This window comes from Lactuca virosa, chromosome 8, assembly GCF_052849685.1.
Source record: "Lactuca virosa cultivar CGN04683 chromosome 8, Lactuca_virosa_CGN04683_v6, whole genome shotgun sequence".
NCBI lineage: Eukaryota > Viridiplantae > Streptophyta > Magnoliopsida > Asterales > Asteraceae > Lactuca > Lactuca virosa.
The window spans coordinates 52,921,613-52,931,952 of NC_136433.1; positions in this window are offsets into that span (position 1 = coordinate 52,921,613).

Below are 10,340 nucleotides of genomic sequence, written 5' to 3' on the forward strand. Positions count from 1 at the left end.
ACTTCGACAGGTCATAACTTCTTCGTTATAACTCGGATTTCGGCCTTCTTTATATATTCGGAAACCTTGAGACATATACTACAACTTGGTTAAGATTAATCCTTCTAAATAATCTTCCATCAAAAAGTCGTTTTTGATGCTTATCGTCTCTAATTGACTAGCCCGGATCTACGGGCGTTACAATTATCTCCCCCTTAGGATGATTACGTCCCGGAATCATCAACGAAAATAGGACTTGTATAATGATTCCATACGTTATCTTTCCATCCTAAGTAATAACCATAATGCTCAATCTTACACCTGCTCTTCGTTACTAGGTTGGACTTTCAATCGTAACCTACAAGTTACAAAATAAATCCTTATTGAGGACTCCTTCTTCTTCTTAGGATAAGTACCTCCCCTTATCTATTGTAACAGATCGACGGGTCATGTACTAATGACCTTCATCAGATGATGCAACGTCTAGACTCAAGTCTCTTTGAGTCAAATTCCAGAATGGAATATACCTTCGTTCGTATCTTAATGTGATGTAATCACATTTTAGCATATAGCATTTCCAGCTACAAGCTTTATTAACAACGAGCGCGATGCTATCGATCGCATTAATTTCAACCTTCTGACTTTAGTCATATGCTACATCGAACTTGGTCCTCCGAACCATGTAACAAACTCATCATAGTCGGACTCAATTTGATATGACCACTAGGGTCGGAATAACAACCAACTTACTAGTCATTACCGAAACAAAGGTAATGACATATCCGAATAAAACAGAATCAATCACTAGTTTCTAGGTAACCTTGTGACTTTCCCTTATCCAAGCGTGAGTCCTGTGCTTCCGGTAGTATAGATCTCTACTGCTATTCACACCTACTCATACTCATCCCAAGTACTGTCTCGCAGTCCCCAAGTCCTAAAATCACAAAACATTTTAACACATACGAATGTGTCCAAGTAATCATAAAATTTTCCTAGACTCTACTAGGACTTCTTCCGCGCGTATCTTCAGTCATCAATTCTACTTCAACTTGGTTGGTGATGGAAATTCCAGACGACGGGACAACTTCAAGAATTACACCAACCATTCATCATCCTGCCAATCGGAGGTGTACTTCAGATGTACCGTACCCCTCTAAACGTTCCATTATTCTATTAGACATATTCTAAAGACAAGATACAACTCTTATGATATCTTCTGATAGGTATCATTCACTATCATAAGCTTTTCATTTCCTCCATCTACTCAATTCTCTACGAGTCTTCACCATAATATTTTGTACACCCAAACAAACGTTCGGTATATCGGGCGTGAATTTAAGATAGGAAAGCTTTATTTACGATAGACGTATAAATCTCCTTATCACTTCGAAACGTTTACATGTTAGTTTTAATCTCGTAATCATACGCTTAGAATCCTACACACATAAGGTTTCCAGATCCGGTCGGCAACAGACCATAGATCCGAAGAAATAATGGCATATATGGCAAACATATAGCATTTAGCACATAAAAACATTTTAGGCATCTTTCCTAAAATAAACTTGTGCTCGTGTCTAAAATATAGCAGACACTCATCTCACAATCATCGCTTAGCATTCTAAGTTTAAGTCTAGAAATCCTACAAATTCCTAATTCGCTTAAACTAATGCTCTGATACCAACCGTGACATCCCCTAATTTCTCGGCCAGAAAAGACCGATTTTCGTTTATGCTTTTTAAAATAAAATCAGAGTAATCCTTTTAAAAGGTGTTGCGGAATTTGTTCCCATAAAAACATGATAATTATTTATCAAATCATTTCTGAAGAAATGTATTTTATTCACTTAAACCATTGGGATGTCATCGTCAATACAGAAACATAAGCATAAACAGAACTTACACTCACTTACACTAGTGATCTACATCTCTTTTAATCTCTCAGTGTAAAGTAACTTTGTATCGATACCTGTGATACAAACAAACTGAGTGGGTCAGGCTTGGAAGCCTGGTGAGCATATAGGGTTTTCAACCCACAATAAATAAATTATTATGCTTAAACATCAAACAATCAACCCAATTACCCAATCCCCATTATCTTATTTATTTCTTAAGGATTTACCCTAAGAATCAAATCTCACTCATTCATAAGGATTCATCCTAAGGAATAGGCACGAAGTCCATCGCTGCCCAAGGTTTATACTACAAGCACTAACAAACGTAGATCAAGAATCGACTATCCTTCATCCAATCATTCCTCAGAATTGACCTAAGGAGTTTATCCAAAGTCCATTGCTACCAAGGTTCATACAACAGACACTACGTCACATAGTCGCCAGGGTTTATACAATAGGCACTACGTCTCATAGTCGCCAAGGTTTATACAATAGGCACTACGTCTCATAGTCGCCAAGGTTTATACAATAGGCACTACGTCTCATAGTCGCCAGGGTTTATACAATAGGCACTACGTCTCATAGTCGCCAGGGTTTATCTAATAGGCACGAAGTCACATCGTCGCCAGGGTTTATCTAATAGGCACTACGTCTCATAGTCGCCAGAGTTTATCTAATAGGCACGAAGTCACATCGTCACCAGGGTTTATCTAATAGGCACGAAGTCACATCGTCGCCAGGGTTTATCTAATAGGCACGAAGTCACATCGTCACCAGGGTTTATCTAATAGGCACGAAGTCACATCGTCGCCAGGGTTTATCTAATAGGCACGAAGTCACATCGTCACCAGGGTTTATCTAATAGGCACGACGTCTCATAGTCGCCAGAGTTTATCTAATAGGCACGAAGTCACATCGTCACCAGGGTTTATCTAATAGGCACTACGTCTCATAGTCGCCAGAGTTTATCTAATAGGCACGAAGTCACATCGTCACCAGGGTTTATCTAATAGGCACGAAGTCACATCGTCACCAGGGTTTATCTAATAAGCACGAAGTCACATCGTCGCCAAGATTTATACAACAGGCACTAAGTCCATAGCTGCCAACATACTAAATCCGTAGCTACCAACGTACATCTATACTGTACAAAATTCATAGCTACCAACGTACATCTATACTGTACTTCTATCCCTCATACTTTATCTACCCATGTTTTACCCAACATATTCGAAGATAAAATATATATACATTTTCAATCATTTTAAACATGTATAAAACATTCATTCAACACCCATCTCGAATAAACAAACAACATATATACACATAGCACGTATTTTATATAAAATACTTCATATCTATGTGTAAGATGAAAGTGACTACACACTCACCTGATTTAATGAAAATCGGGCAGCAATTCGTTTCCTAAAACGATCGTTTCTAATAAAACCGGGAGTTTTATTGAGAAACCGGACTTTGCGAAAGGTCGGGCTTCAAAACCGAAAAGATAAATTTTCCGGGTCTTCGGGCACTTCGGGGCATATTCTGGGGGTTATAATCGATACCGGGGCTTCGGGGGACGTGAAAATAGCCAAAATATTGAAAAGGGGGCCAAAATTACCAATTTCTAAATTCTAGCCGGGAGGGATCGCACCCTCCTATTTATAGCATGCGAGCTGCTGATCGGACGGCCAGGAGAGAAGCCACGCGGCAGCAGATCCGAAGGAGGCAGCACCTGCTCGCACGTGGGTTGCGCATGCGAGGGCCTCGCTGGAGGGCTCTGATTGGACCGAAGTCCGGGTCCGAGGTGGGGGGGCTCGTGGCTCATGCGAGGCTCGGATGGATCAGAAGCGACACGGGGCGCGCATGCAAGCTTCCAGCGCATCGGACACATCATCGATTCGGACACCTGTGCGACACACGTCGCTTCTCGGACGCGCCACGCAGCAGCTTAGGACACGTGGCCAACTCAGAGCGAGGGTGACGTGGCAGCACTATTCATGCGAAATTTCTCGAAAAATGTGCCCAATCTTGTAACTCATACGGGCTCCGTTTTTGACGTTCTTTATATGCACGCGTAGAGAAAATTATGCTCTACAACTTTCGTTTAGACTTCGTCGGAAAATTTTGACTTTATTTTTATATTATTATTTTTAACAAACCGGGACTGGTAAATCGGTTAAAAATTCATAACTTCTTCATCTGACGTCCGTTTTCGTCAGACTTTTTGCCGTTGTACTGCTAATGACGAGACCTTCGATTCTCATTTAGGTCGTGTCGGCTAAAAATCAATCGATCTAAAATTCGAGTTTTAGTTGTCTACTACTAAGCTGAAACTTAGAAAAATCATAACTTCCTCATACGAAGTCAGATTTGGGCGTTCTTTTTATTGAACTTCTCGGTTTAACGAATACTACGAGTTTCGTTTAGATTACTAAGGCTAAAAAATAGTTTATCAACAACTCACTTTTTACGACATTCGGCACCGTGCCGGTTTGTCACGAAACTTCGACAGGTCATATCTTCTTCATTATAACTCGGATTTCGGCATGCTTTATATATCCGGAAACCTTGAGACATATATTACAACTTGGTTAAGATTAATCCTTCTAAATAATCTTCCATCAAAAAGTCATTTTTGATGCTTATCGTCTCTAATTGACTAGCCCGGATCTACGGGCGTTACACAATACATCATTCCTATGGTGTACATGCAAACCCTAATAGCTTTGGATCTAGTTTGTCTAATGAACATGCAATTGATAATCCAAAGCCATAAACCCTAGATATAATAAACTATAACTGAAATTAGGGTTTAGATCTTACCTTTGATTGTTATATAACAATAACAATCAATCCTTGGCTTCAGAAAGCTTAGTGCCTCAAGTGTTGCACCTCTAATGGAGTCACAAACACCACTAAGCAACTTGGATGAAGAGAGAGGAGAGAGGAGGCACCAAAAACGGCTGGAAACCCTAAAGGATTAGTTCACCACGTTTTTGGGGCCATAAGGGTTCCTTATATATGCTGGCTATTAGGGTTTACAACTAGGAAACCCTAATCTGACTGCTTAAGCCCTAAGCAGCCCATGGACCCCTTCTGGAACATGCGTTGGACGATTTCTAATGGGCTTCCCCATAGAATTCGTCCAACCTATTATTCCAAGCTGATCCATAGCCCAATTATGTAATTATCTTATAATTACACAATAAGTCCCTTAAGTTTAATTAATCTCTTTTAGCCACAAAATTAATTCTTAATTAATTCTTGACTAATATCAATTAAACATTATGATTTCTCCTTTAATATATTATTCTTATAATATATTAATAAATCATAATTAAACCTTTCTCTCCTTAATTCCTCTTATAGACTCCTCCAAAACCTTGAGGTAAAACGGCTGTCACGATCGGATACAATCGTTAACGAAACACCGTGAAGCCTCACAATTTCCTTCAGGTAAGAATTCGCAAGTTTATCCATAGGCCATTTCTCGTTGGCGACTATGAAATGCGCACTCTTAGTGAAGCGATCAATGACCACCCAAATCATGTCGTGACCGTTCCTTGTTCTGGGCAGTTTAGTCACAAAATCCATGGTAATGTCCTCCCATTTACCCATGGGTACAGGTAAAGGTTCTAAACTCCCATACAGTTTCTGATGTTGTGCCTTAACCCTAGCACAAGTTACACACTCGGCCACATACTTAGCAACATCGAGCTTCATCGTCAGCCACCAGTAATAGGGTTTTAGATCCCTATACATTTTTGTACTGCCGGGATGAATCGAGTACATGGTCTTGTGAGCTTCTTCCATCAGAAGATCTCTTACTCCTCCCGTCTTAGGTACCCAAATCCTATCTTTGAATACCTTCAATCCTTGACCGTTTGTATCAAATACCAACGTTTTGCCCAAACGTTCTTCCTTTCGGTCATTTCTCTCTAAAGCTTCCTCCTGAGCTTTCTTTATACTTTCCACAACTGTCGAGACAGCTTCAATTCTCAACGCTCTTGGCCTTTTCTTTTCAAGATTTACCTTCCGACTGAGAGTATCAGCAACAACATTTGCTTTACCAGGGTGGTAAAGTATCTCACAGTCATAGTCCTTGAGTAATTCTAGCCAGCGTCGTTGCCTCATGTTCAATTTCTTCTGATTAAAGAGATATTGTAGACTCTTATAATCAGTGAAAAGTTTGCACTTAGTACCGTAAAGATAGTGCCTCCATATCTTTAAGGCAAATACTACCGCTGCCAACTCCAGATCATGAGTGGGGTAATTCTTTTCATGCTCTATCAATTGCCTTGATGCATACGCTATCACTTTATCCCTTTGGGTCAGAACACAACCTAACCCAACTCCAGAGGCATCACTATAAACTGTGAAGTCATCAACTCCTTGAGGTAACGAAAGAATCGGTGCTTCACACAACTTCTTCTTTAACTTCTCAAAAACTTCCTTATGCTTCTCATTCCAAGTATAAACAGCTCCTTTGTGGGTCAAAGCTGTCAATGGAGTCGCGATCAAAGAAAAGCCTTGGATAAACCTTCGGTAATATCCAGCTAATCCTAAAAAGCTTCAGATCTTCGTAGGACTTTCAATCGTAACCTTCAAGTTACAAAATAAATCCTTATTGAGGACTCCTTCTTCTTCTTAGAATAAGTAATTTCCTTCATTTATTGTAACAGACCGATGGGTCATGTTCTAATGATCTCTCATTGTATAATGCACTACTTAGACTCAAATCTCCTAGGGACAAATTTCGGAACAAACTATACCTTCCTTCATGTTGTAATGTGATATAATCACAGTTCAACATGTATCATTTCTAACTACCAACTTCTTTAACAATGAGTGTGATACTTCTATTGATCGCTTTGATCATCTTTCACTTCAATCTTCTGGCTTAAGTCAAATGCTACATCAAATTTGGTTCTCTGAACCACGTGACATACTCATCTTAGTCGGACTCGATTCGATAACCTCTAAGGTCGGAATAACAATCATCTTCTTAGTCATTACCGAAACGATGGTAACGACAGACTAGAACAAGACGGAATCAATTAATAGCTCCTTGGTAACCTTGTGATTTTCCTTGATCCAAGTACGAGTCATGTGCTTCCGGTAGTATAGGTCTCTACTACCATTCACACCTACTCATACTCGTCCCAAGTATTGTCTCACAGTTCTCCAAATCACCATACAAGAATTTCACATAGTCATTCAATTCATCAGATGACAAAACCAGGGTTTATATTATTTCCTTGAAACGATTACACAAAGGTTCAAGTTTACCCTATACTATGCCTCTAATAGGCTAAACCATTTGTTACTATTCACATTACTACTTTATAACTTGATCTTCGGGTATCAAGTCTTTACTTCTACTTCCTAGCGTTGTTATTTGCTTCGTCAAGGATATTCTGAAATTCCCTTGGTGTTGGCGGTGCACTTGGCCTTGTTACTTCATTTTTCTTCGGACAGTTCTTAGAAATATGGCCTTCTTCTTTACATCCGTAACACACCCCCTTGGGAAGCGTACACTCATTGGCGTAATGCCCAATTTCTCCACACCTAAGGCACTTCACCTTCCCGCCACAATTCCCAGTGTGTTTATTTTTGCACTTCCCGCACCATTTTCCTTTATCTCCTCTTCTGCCAGACTTTGAGAATATGTTGCTCTTGTTGGGCCTTGAAGACCCCTCAAATTTCCTCTTCTTGCCAACTTCAACCTCGTTGGCGGTCCTGTCATTGATCATTTCTTCAATAGACTTAGCAACCCAGATAGTTGCCTCAAGAACAGATGCCTGACGTACTGGCACAGTAAGTTCATCCTTACTTTGTTGAAGTAAACGTTTTGTTTCTTCCATCTGTTGATCCAACATCGTACGCACCATTGCCTGCACCCCAGTCATCGTGATTGGCTCAGGCTGCGGATTATCGTTTCCGAATTCACTTTGCGTACTCGCCATTTCGATCTATACACCAATCGTAGGTGATTTTAGATCTTTATTTTCGATAGACGTTAAATCTTCGTTATTACTCCGAAACGTTTATATGTTAGTTCTAATATCGTAGTCATACGTTTAGAATTCTACACACATAAGGTTTCCAGATCCGGTCGGCAACAGACCATAGATCCGAAAAAATAATGGCATATATGGCAAACATATAGCATTTAGCACGTAAAAGCATTTTAGGTATCTTTCCTAAAATAAACTAGTGCTCGTGTCTAAAATATGGTAGACACTCATCTCACAATCATCACTTAGCATTCTAAGTTTAAGTCTAGAAATCCTACAATTTCTTAGTTCGCTTAAACTAATGCTCTGATACCAACTGTGACATCCCGTAATTTCTCGGCCAGAAAAGACCGATTTAATTTATGCTTTTTAAAATAAAATCAGAGAAATATTTTTAAAAGATGTTGCGGAATTGGTCCCCAAAACAAAACATGATAAAAGTTTGTCAAAACCTTTCTTTAAGAAATATATAATTTCCTTTTATATCAAAACCTCGGGATGTCATGTTCCGATACAGATCAAAAGCATAAACAAGACATTATAAGCCTTACAACAGTTATTTACAACTACTGACCTATAATCCAAAAATCACTCATCATCATCATCCGACTATGCTCGGGGTCCACTACCTGTAATATAAAAAGCTGAGTGGGTCAGGCTTGGAAGCATGGTGAGCATATAGGGTTTTCAACCCACAATAAATAAATTTATTGTACTTAAACATCAATCAGTCAACCAAATTACCCCAACCCCATTATCTTATTTATTTCTTAAGGGTTTAACCTAAGAATCAACTATCACTCCTTCCTAAGGATTCATCCTAAGGAATAGGCACGAAGTCACATCGTCACCAGGGTTTATACAACAGGCACTAAGTCTATAACTGCCAAGGTTTATTCAACATGTGCTAAGTCCATAGCTCTCATTTATCGACAATATTATTTACAGGAACGCCCCTGCAATACATGTCAATGGGTTTTTAGAGTACAAAAGATGAACATGTAGTTCACACACCCACACGTTGCGGGCCTGCTAGTGTTCCACAGACCGTCTAGAATAGTCCATGGTTGTCATCCATACTCTGCTGAATGACGGGGGCCAACATTTTGGGTAAGTGATTCTCTCAAATTTCACCACTCACCCTCAACTCATGATCAATATTACTGATCATCTCCTTTATCCAACGCACCTTTCATCACACCCACTATTTCATCTACCCATGTTTTACCCAACATTTTTTGTAAATAAAAATACATATACAGTTTAAATTATTTAAAAACCTGTATAAATCATTCATTCAACACCCATCTCAAATAAACAAACAATATATATTCATACAGCACGTATTTTATGTAAAATACTTCATATCTATGTGTAAGGTGAAAGTAACTACACACTCACCTGATTTAATGAAAATCGGGCAGCAATTTGTTTCCTAAAACGATCGTTTCTAATAAAACCGGGAGTTTTATTTTGAAACCGGGCTCTGCGAAGGGTCGGGCTTCAAAACCGAAAAGATAAATTTTCCGGGCTTTTTGGGCACTTCGTGGCGTATTCCGGGAGTTATAATTGATACCGGGGCTTTGGAGGATGTTGAAATGAAAGAAATATGGAAAGAGGGACTAAAATGGATAATTTCTTAAAAATATCCGAGAAGGCTCGCAGCCTTCTATTTATAGGGGGAAGCTTCTGATCGGACGGCTGAGAAGCTCCCAGGTGGCAGCAGATCCGAAGGGGGTAGCACCTGCTCGCATGTGGGCTGCGCATGCGAGGGCTCGGTGGCATCTTCTAAGTGGACCGAGGTCGAGGGTCCGAGATAGGGGGTTCGTGGCTCACTGCGAGGCTCGGACATGTGATAAAGGGCACGCGTCGCATTCTCACTGGACCACTTCGGATGACTCAGCAGCTCGGATGACTCAGCAATATTCCGGACACGCGTCGGATGCGAGGCGAGGACACGTGGCCGAAGTCCATGTATGCAAGATTTCTCGGTTTTGGGGATTTTTCTCGATTTTCGTGTCAAAACTTCTAAAATCCATAACTTTCGCATACGAGCTCCGTTTTTGACGTTATTTATATGCACGCGTAGGTAAAATTACGCTCTACAACTTTCGTTTGGACTTTGTTGGCTAATTTTGACTTTAATTTTTATATTATTATTTTTAACAGACCGGGACAGGAAATCCGTTAAAAATTCATAACTTCTTCATCCGACGTCCGTTTTCGTCTGGATTTTTACCGTTGTGCTACTATTTACGAGACCTTCGATTCTCGTTTAGGTCGTGTCGGCTAAAAATCACTCGATCTAAAATTCGAGTTTTTAGCTGTCTACTGTTAAGCTGAAACTTCGAAAAATCATAACTTCCTCATACGAAGTCAGATTTGGACGTTCTTTTTATACCTACTCTCGGTTTAACGAAAACTACGAGTTTCGTTTAGATTACTAAGGC